The sequence below is a fragment of the Homalodisca vitripennis genome, chromosome 6 (genome assembly GCF_021130785.1).
Source record: "Homalodisca vitripennis isolate AUS2020 chromosome 6, UT_GWSS_2.1, whole genome shotgun sequence".
NCBI lineage: Eukaryota > Metazoa > Arthropoda > Insecta > Hemiptera > Cicadellidae > Homalodisca > Homalodisca vitripennis.
In genome coordinates this window covers 97,672,336-97,682,937 of record NC_060212.1, presented here as the reverse complement: position 1 = coordinate 97,682,937, position 10,602 = coordinate 97,672,336, and positions in this window count along the sequence as shown.

The window sequence follows — 10,602 nt, the reverse complement described above, 5'->3', positions numbered from 1 at the left end:
GGTAAATGAGCACTTAACACACAGCTGGCGAATTGATAGGCGAAACTCAACTGTTGGACAAATATTCCTATTTTGAACTTGTTATGAGCATTTTCTGCTTTGCTTGATGCAAGTCACTACTTTAATATAAAAGACATTTTTACTTCATCCACAATTTTAATGTATTTTTAAATGGCTTTTGCCCTTTAAGGCATTATAAGTTATTGTTTACAGAAAAACATTTGTATACAATAGAAAAAATATGATAAAATAGAATAAAATTCTAAACTTATAGTAAAAACCAAAAATTAATAAATTATCAAGTATTATGTAAATAATACGGTTTGCAATTGATAATTTTCAAAGCCTTCCGTAAATTTTAGTGATATTTTTCTAACATTAGTAAAGAAGAAATCCATTCAGAATTTGTGAATTGCAAACCATATTTTTCTACATAATACTTTTATAATTTATTATTTTTTGATCTTTATAGTTAACTAGCGGACCCGGCGCGCTTCGCTGCGCATTTCAATAAGTTACCCACGGCTTCGCACGCAAATCTTAAGAACCGAAGTCCTTATATTACTTAGTAATTTTTTTTTTTACTATAATAAATTTTAGATTAAATTAGTTATATCTCCGATGCCACGATTGAGCTTGCTTTGTTGTCTCGATCGAGAGAATATGTACACACGGAGTTTTGAGAACCATACTTCTGTCAAAAAAAAACAACTAAGGTTGATTTTATAACATTCTTTATATTTGTAGCCAACGTAAGATAGTAATTATGATATCTGCATTGCTCTTCTTATCAAGCATGAGCATGGTTTATATTAAATAAATATTGCAGTTAAAGGTGAATTTTTACGTCAAATTTGAATTGTATTATCTGGATAGTAAAGTCTATGTTTAACAGTGATTGCAGAAACAGTTTAAACCAAATTTGTCGTTTCTCTTAAGCTTACTCTATGCTTTAAAACTATAAGTGTAATATATGTTTACAAAGAACAGCTGATTAAAAATTTGAAAAGACTCTTTCACTTAATAACATATGTTTGCTGCAATGCATTTCTTACGGGTATTTCTGTAACCAGTGGGGCGGAATCCTGAATCGGGAAAGGGATAAAAAGACATCCTATAACCTTCTACAGATCAAGACGAACAAATTAAAAAAAAAAATTAGGCGAATCCGTCCAGCCGTTTGTGAGTGATGCTGTTACACATGAACAGTTTCATTTTTATATATATAGATTTTAAATTTTATTCAAAATATTTTATCATGTGTTTTTTCTATTTTATACTTATGTTTTTCTGTAAACAATACGAGGTTGATGCCTTAACAGGCGAAGCGCTTTTAAATTAAATTAAAATTGTGGAAGAAATAAAAATGTCTTTTTATGAGCATCTCATATCTACCTATAATGATATATGTGTAAGGTAAAGTTCCTAGAAATAAAATGATGTTAATTAAAGAAATGCTGAGTCTTTAGTTTACGCGGCCCGTGACATGAGTATCACAAGTATTTCCGGTTCTCACCACATTCTCATATCAAGAAAATCCTGAAATTTTTAAACTCCGCTGTGGAAAGCTATGTCCAGTAAACAGATGTTAAACAGAAGGCATTTCAGCGCAACCATTTTCTGTTTCACATATAAAGACTGAGAGTGTCCGAAATATGTCGTGTGGCCAATTTTCCTATGCAAAGTGATCCAGAAACTTATATGACAGTTTAAAAACAATTGATTTCAAGCCATCCATGAATACTCAAATCATCTCGACATTAACAAACATTTTTCATGCTATGCAAAACGACGAAGAGTATTACATGTTACATGAAACTACCATTTCGACATATACCACTATCCATAAATAAATTTCTTTTGTGATATTTCTAAATATCTTTTTGTCATATTTGCTATCAGTAAATAAGGAAGTGTTTTTTGGCCACAAGTTACTTCTAAATATAAAAATACAACCATTTTAATACATAACGCTAACCGTAGGTTATTTGGTTCTAGGTTTTTTTCAAAGGTATATTCTCTGGAAAGTCAAAGCTACTAGTATCAAAGGATAAAAACATGAAGACCTTAGAAATAATGAAGAATGAAAAATAACGTCAACGAAAGAAGGTAACGTGAAATCACAAAAAAGTTGGCAACATGTAATAAAGAAACGATATTGATCACTGTTTTGTTGTTTGGTTAAGCTATAGGCAATCGCGCTGGAGCCCCGCCCTCAGCTGTGTAAGCAGATGTGTTTTATTGGCTGTTAAACCATTGGCAGCTTAGCTTCAACATGTGTTGAATGAATATGCCTCTCCACAACGATCCAAAAACATTTCCAGAATCGAACTGTGTTAACAATGCTTCGACACATTGCCATGAGAACTAAGCCTAAGAGCTAGAAAGGTTCAGTGCCAGAGGTTACAGTATTAGTCCAGAAGACGATAGCCAATTTGTATTTTACACAACCTGGTTTTTCGTAAAGAGGAGTGAGTACAAATGGCAAATATTTTACTTTTTTCTCAATATTGGGTTTTGGTTGAATATTTTACTGTGGATTTCCTCTTTCCAATGACATCTAAGATTGTATGATAAAAACATTGTGGCTGATAGGAAAAGTATAACGAAGTAAGTAGCTCCTGCAACGAAATATTCAGTGATACTTCTGATTTTTTAATAGTAACCATTATTTTGTATGTAATTTTGGTTTGCTATGTTGGCTAACTTTCTGATTGAAAATGAATACATGAAAACAACTGTCTTTCGTTCCGGGCATTTGTCTTTTTATGATTGTTTACGAACACAAGTTGTCTATGAATAGGTCTCATCTCCTAAAGAACAATTGTAAGATTGAAAGCGATGAGGTTTGGCACATATGATGCTGTGGTATCATTCAATGAGGGGTACTCGAGCAGGTGTAAAGTGAGGAGTAAGGGTTGAAAGTAAGAACCTACATGCAGCTATGAAGATGATGGATTTCAACAGAGGAAGTGGATCAGAAAAAGTGGGTAATGTTCAGGGGTAATCCAGGAAAATATTCGTCAAAGGAGAACATTGGCTAAAAATGACCTGAAGATGTGTACCACGATTCAGATGACTCTGACAACCCATCATAGGGTGCTGGATTACACCAAAGTTAGGTCAATACGTGTTAAGTATGTTTAGAATGTTTGATTTTCTTGTATCCAATTTTCCGCAAAGTAGGATTTCTAACATTTCATGATGACACATATAGGTAGAACTTCCAAAGTTTTACTAGTCTTTAATCAAGTAAATTAATAGTTCAGGGTAAATTTAAAAAATTTCAGCGATAAATAACAACTTTATATATTTAAAAAATAATTAAATAAACATTACAAAAAGACGTCAACTTGTTTTGTCATTAAAGTCAATGATTTTATACGCGGAACTACTAGAAGAACTGTTCTTTGAAATAACAAAAAAATACGCTTTAGAAAAAGGTTTCTTGGTAACACAGATAGGTGACATCGAGTTAACATTGTTAGCATTCAGATTCCTCTGAAATCCATGAAACATGTTTTTGTTCAATTCGTGTTCACAAAAATTTCCTCGTTGGACTTTTCGGGATTCACGCCCAACACGCATGGGATTCAGAGTCCCCACAGTCAGCAGTAAGCATGGCTGCAGTCGAGTCAGACAGAAATCCCATAATCGTAAAATCAGTCCCTAGTCGAGAGTGAGGTCCAGAGACAGAGGATGTCCCGGGGTTAACAGACGCTGCCGCGGGTGCACCAAGGCCACTTGCTCAAGAGTCGGCAAGCCACGTGGCGGTCCAGGCCACTGCTCCACTGCAGCACCCGCCCAGCTGGGTTAAACTTAGCCTGACCGGCCAGTTCGGTCTGTTTGTGTTCGGGGTGCCCTGGGCCTGCCTGGTATCTCTTCTGTGAAACACCCGTGTTCTGCTCAAGGTGGAGCTATCAAGTTTCGAAAACAAGCTGTTGCTGATTGTTATGGTTGCATTTTTCAACGTAACTTATTTTTGGGTAAAATTATTATTGGTCGAAATTTTAAAATTTTCCAGACGAAATTGGCAGTTCTGGGATATAAGTGAACTTCAAATGAAACAATTCAACTTCGATGGCGCGTTAAGGTGGTTCTTTAAGACAACGTTAAATTATAGATATTACAAGTAAGGATTCAGGCAATTTGTAATCATTCCAAAATAAAAACGGCTGAAGATAATAATGGGAGTGTATACATAAGCTAAGAGAATAGGTTCAAGGAGTGACATATTTTTATTTCTAAAATTGTGTAATACTTTAAGAAAAGACATTTTTTAAATTCATTTTCTTAAAATGCATTTAATAAAAAAAATTAATTTCGCTAAAGTCATAAATGAGTAAAAAAACTTGTCATTACCTGAAGCTGTAACTCGTGTACTACTGTAAAGATTTGATTTTATATATATTTAGGTCAAATAAAAAAAAGCTTTTATTTCACGTAGAGTTTATTAAAAAAAACTCTCCTATTTGTCTTCCCTGAAAGAGCTGTGAATCTAGCATAGAAAACTGTTTTCTAAACCCAAAATTGATAAACCTTATCGTAGCGTACAAACGAATTTGAACTGTTTATTTGATGTTCACTAGTCAACGAGCTCATTCTTTCCAAGAATTTTCAATTCCACCTGGAATTTTTTTTTCACAATTGCGCAAAAAATATCCCCCAAATATTCTTTCCTAGGTGTATGATATCTTAGATAAATGCACCATTAACAACCAGAAACAGAGTTTACAATATTCAAATTCGTTTTATGAGTCTTAAACACCAAATGGTTGAGGATAGGAAGACAAATTTACAAAAATGTGTTCATTTTTACACCGAACCCTACAATCGTATGATGTATTCTGAGATGTAATACAGCATCGTAATAATTTAAAATTACTTATGATCTAGAGTTGGTATCCGCATCTAGATTTATCTACTCGGTTAAATTAAACTTGCATTTGATTCATAACCGGATCACTGATTCAACTTTGGATTACTCATATGCAACAATGAATTATTAACAACGTCAGTTATTATAAGACCAATAGTACTATTGTTGATTATTCAATGGCTTATTTCATCCAGTTCATTATCAATAAAGGTCAGTCAGTTAGTTCTTTCTATAATGATAATGAGTCATATTCATTACACATAGTTTGATACTCTTAAATGTTGTTGAAATGTATGTCAAAATGAGGGATTCTAAAGAACATACAAATTTATATAACATTTCCATTATAAATTGATGAGTTTCGTTATATTCTAACAGCGTGTAAAGTGTTCACGCCAATACTTACTGTATACTTTTCAGAATACTTGATTTGTTATAATGATGAGCGGTTGCTGTGTATAACACAATGTATCCACCAGATAGAAATAAAAAATGCACAAGACTATCTACCATAACTGAAAAGTCCAAATCCAAATGAAACAGCTGTGTTATTCTAACACTACAATTCTTATTGGTGCAGCCGATGATTCTACGCTATGGCAAGAAATGTCTTCCTCGAAATCCATACATGATGATAAGCTGCTGAACCACCTACAAAAACTAACCAAAAGAACAAAGTTATAGAAGTCTTCATTTTAAAAATCCTAAAACTCCTCTTGGTACCACTAACTTCAGAATATTCAAACAGTATGTGTTCATTTAATATAAAACATTTTCAATCATAGGTAAAGTTTAAACCTATAATAGACCATTCATCCTCCCATTTCACATCCGGAATTGAAGAGCATCAAGATTGATCTAATCCAAAGCCCAATGATAACCCAACTTGTTGGGCCAACCAAACGTAATACGTATGTGTGATAAATCTTTTATAAACAGGATTGCTACAGGAGTCCAATAATGAAATTCCCTGACTTTTCCCTGATTTCCAGACCAAATTTTTCATTTTTCCCTGACTTTTTTCGACGCAATCCCCGGGTTTTTGGCAATTAATGGGTGGAAAAAAGCGGTGTTGAGGCTAACAGGGTGGTAAATATAAAAAAGCAAAAAAATAAAGTGAACACAGTTTAATACGTACAAAAAGATTGACTTAAATGATCTTTTACAAGACAGAAGTAAAATACTTTAGAACACTGCACTATAAGTAATTAGTAGCACATAGAAATTACAGAGTTTATTTGTGTAAAGGGATTTTTATATTTTTCCCTGACCAACGTCGAAATTCCCTGACTTTTTCCCTGACTTGAGACCGGATTCCCTGACTTTTCCCTGATTTCCAGTCCTGTTTTTTTTTCCCCTGACTTTTCCCTGACTTCCCTGATTTCCCTGACCTGTAGCATCCCTGATAAATTATATTATGAATCTAAACGATAATCTGTATATATTTAGAATTATTATCAACAATGGTCCAAAATTAAATCAACTTTAAATCAAGCTCGGTGTGTTGAAGGTATTCCTGACCTTCTGAACCTAGTCAAAAGTTATTGCAGCCACTTATTCTGTTGTTGCAGATAATTTTCAACCTTGAAAGCCTTCCTGGGCACCAACAAAGAGCAAATTTCTAACTTTCTAATTGGTAATCCACCACGAGCTCAAGACAATCAGGATCGCTCTGGGTTATCCCTAAAAGGAGACCCTGTCAAAATGTATTTCACAGATGACCTCCCACGAAGCCTTTCTAATAGAGAGCGGTTTGGCAAGAGTGGAGGTCCAGTGGAGTAGACTGGCAAGGTTTCTCTAGGATAGGTTAGCTAGGAGGTAGTAGGCAAGGTTTGGACCTTGTGTAACGGACATGTGACGGCAGGAATGTAGACTCCCGCCATGGACCGTCACGCTTTGGCAATTCCGTTTCGCAAGCCTCGTTCCGGCGCGCAGCTCCTCAAGTTACCCTGGGTTAGGTCTGGCAGCCCCGACCATGGTTCAGTCTCTCACGACTTCTGCACGTCCTGCTCTGTACCACGCAACCACCAGTGTCACTCCCGTGCTCGTGGATAGTAGCGACCGGCATTGGGGCAAACCGTTGGAAGGTTTTTGTCGGCTTCCAAGTACAAGTTTATAGCCAGCATCGATGAACCTTTTTACGTTCGCGTTTGATTCCCAATGTTGTACAAGTGAGAAATAGATTTATTTCTTGGGCTTAGTTGATCTTAGTTTTTAGGTTTAGACTACATAGAAACATTGTTGACATAATTGAATTTTTGTTAATGAATGCTAATTTGCAAGTAGAGTTAGTTAATGTTGTGCAAGAGAGCCATCAGTATTATAAAGTGGACTATCGTCACTTTTTCAACATCTTACAATCATGCACTGGTTTCCTCTTTTCTAATTCTGTTTATTAAGTTTCCATGGCTGTCGATAGTAAATTATGAATGCTAGAAAAAGCAAATAAATGTGTGAGAGAAAGTTTTGTAAGGAATCTTCTGTGTGACATAGTCATTTTGTTGCACACATTTCTAGCTATGTTGTTGGATTGGAGGTAAAATGCCATACAATTCTGCTTAGATTCTGATACTATTTGTGCAACCACTGGCATAAAGGAGGGGTGGAGACGGTATTTTTGAAATAAAAAAACCGTCTGGTGGTAATTATTTAATTAATAACATCGGGTTACCACAGTAAAAACCAGCGGAATCCCCTGGACTGAGAAGATCTGAGAAGCCCTCAGTCGCATGTTGAGACTCCATGAGGCCTTCTATAACCTTATAATCTCTGGTCACCTTCTGTATCAACAATCAAATTCCTCTTCAAAGATGACTATGTCGAACAGTTTCCCTAGGAGGACACCCAACCCTTCTATCACAGCTCAGTTCCATGGCAGCTCCACTGGTGAGATGTACTAGGCAGAATAATACTTCAAGAGAGGGAGTCTATTGAAGGAGGAAAAAGGTTTAAAATTGGTAGATTTCTAATTATTTAACTTCCCAGTAGGGATCACTTCTGATTGGCTTATACCTTCCAGTTGAACCTACCCCTGGGTACAGCAAAAACCGATGTGTCACTTAAATCTGGGAAACCTTATGGATGTCCAGGAGCGGCTCATCATTAACCGCAAATGTCGAGATTCTGGGGTGCATGGGTAATTCGAAGGGCCTAGTCTACTGCGGGAGATGACTGTTGGAGTTTGGCGGGGTTCGTTCCCTACGTGTCAAAGGTTTTTGCTAGCCTAGGCATAAGGGTTTGCCACCCCCAAATTTGCTTTGACTGGAGAGGCTGGTTCAGAACTGTCTTCTCCTGTCCTGTTGAGATTAGTCCGAAATCCTTCCTTTGGATCTCAATAGGAGGCGGCCTCTACCCCCCATCATTACCCATCTAGAATATCCTGTCACTCTGGAAGCAGCGCAAAGGTCCTAATAGGACTAGGTGCAATTTCTAAGCTTCTTGTTCTAAGAGAACAAAAAAATAGTTAACTTGTATAGTGTTAAAGCTTCAGCAGAAATAATTATCTCTCTGTGTAGGAGGACACAATGCCTGAGGGTATATTAGATAACAGAGAAAATCAGCTGTGAATGCTCGGTCCAATTTGAGTGTACCCTGCAGCAACCGAGACGAAGCGGATGGAGGTAGCGGCAGGACAAAGACCTAGGCTGTGGAGAGATGCGCTCAAGGTGACGATTGTGTAACACAGTGAGAGTCCTAGCAAGGTCCTGTCAAGGACTCAAGGACTCCTCTCTGGACAATGATCCTCTTTATCATGACCGGAAAGTGAAACGCTCTCCAATCTCCATCCTGTGTGGGCGCGCGCTACTGAGCACTATTGCTTGGTTTGGGTTAGGGATATCTGTGTGGCCTTTCTCTCTATGGTGGCATTTGTAATAACACCATTGCATATACAGACTCTTAAAGTGGGGATTTCAGTCATACTATCTAGGTGTCTGACGGTAATATAACAATAATTTATGTTCTTTGTTTTAAGTTTATTTTTGACGATGGAAGGATTGTGAAGGAAACAGGATTTTTCCAGACATTTACCATCGTTTTTACTCATTTACCAGGCATGTCACAATGCTTTGGTATCATGTGTTTATTTTTAACCTAGGTTGTAATTATGTATTAGGTTAGTTATTTACCTGAAGAAGAGATCAGATTGCACATCCCGAAACGTACTGTTACTGATTCTTTGTTTCATTGAACGATGGCAAATGTCCGGAAAATCCTGTTTCCTTAATAATTTATGGGTCTGACGATCGACTTTAAGTGTATCAAGCTAGGAAAAATATAATGTCAAAAAATTATCATTTGCATTTTTAACCCTTTTGATACCTTTCTATTTCGGCCCCACCAAAACTAATTTGACTGGCGATCAATTTCTTTGTTAGAAAATACTCCTTTGTGGATTCCGTGGAAAACTAAGTTGTGTGCTTATAAAGTCCAAAACCCCACTCGGCTTCCAGATTGACATATGGCATCGAAGTAGTACAGTTCACACAGCATCGTATACACGGTGTAGGCCTAAGCTGGAAAACGTAGAAGTTCAACGTGACACAGACCGTGAAAGCCTATTAAATTTGCTTATATAAGTAGCATCCGACATAAAAGAAATTTTATATCATTACAAAAGTACATATTCACTTGAATTTCTAAAGATTAAATTAAAAAATTATAGCATACATCGTGAAAGAAATAGTTAAAATCCATTATTGACATCGTATTAATCAAGCTGATGCCATAACCTATTATAGAAATACTTGTAAACAATAATAAGTACATCATTTTTACTTTGAATGGTTTACCTACTTTGTGTTTTCGAATTAAGACCAGGTTAGCTTTGTTATCGTATCTCGATTGTAGTTATGATTGTTATAAGTTACAAAATTGCTTGACTTGGATACAAATGAGCTATTCTCTGCTTGTGGAAAATCTAAGTAGAATTATTAATTTTATGTGAAATGCGTTACACTCCAGCAGACAGAAGATGGAACCTTGCTTGATTCCCTTAAAAGGGAATATTGTAATAGTTTATTTAAAAAATCACTAACTACGCTTTTAAAAATAGTATGGAGAAAGAAAAAGTGAAAAAAATGCATTGCTACCAATAAATAATGACGCTGTTGAACTACGTAGATTGCCAACTAGGCTAAACAACGTTTACAGTTGAAAATCCTATGTGTGTTTGTCGCTTGCTGTGTGTGTTGTTTTGTTATAAGTTAAAGCGATATTTAAACATTTGTATTCTCGAGACTCGGGAGTGCTGGAAATTTAGTGTTATTATTTAACGTTACATGTTTTACTATTTAAATGTTATTTGGCTATTAACCCTTTAAATGTCTGGTGGTTAGTTAAATTTACACAACCGTTACCTCTTTAATTATAGTTTATATTTATAAATGTAGATTATTCAGTCTGTTATTTATTTTAGCAAGAGCAATTCGAGTCTGAGCACAGGCATTATACCATATGTAGGCTCGTTTCCCAAGAACAATGCTTTTCTTTATAGTGATAACTTCTGTAGTATTAAAATTGATTTCAATTACACAACTTTAAGATTGCCATGTTGCTTATAAATATTTTGGAAATGAATAAATTCATTCAGTTATCTCAGAGCTCTTAAATATGTGACGGAAGGCTGCATACTTTTCCAAGTGAGAATTAAAGGGGTAAACAGAAATGAATAATACATAAAAAGGTCAAATAACGAAAGTGAATAGCGGATTCCTTAATTGAGG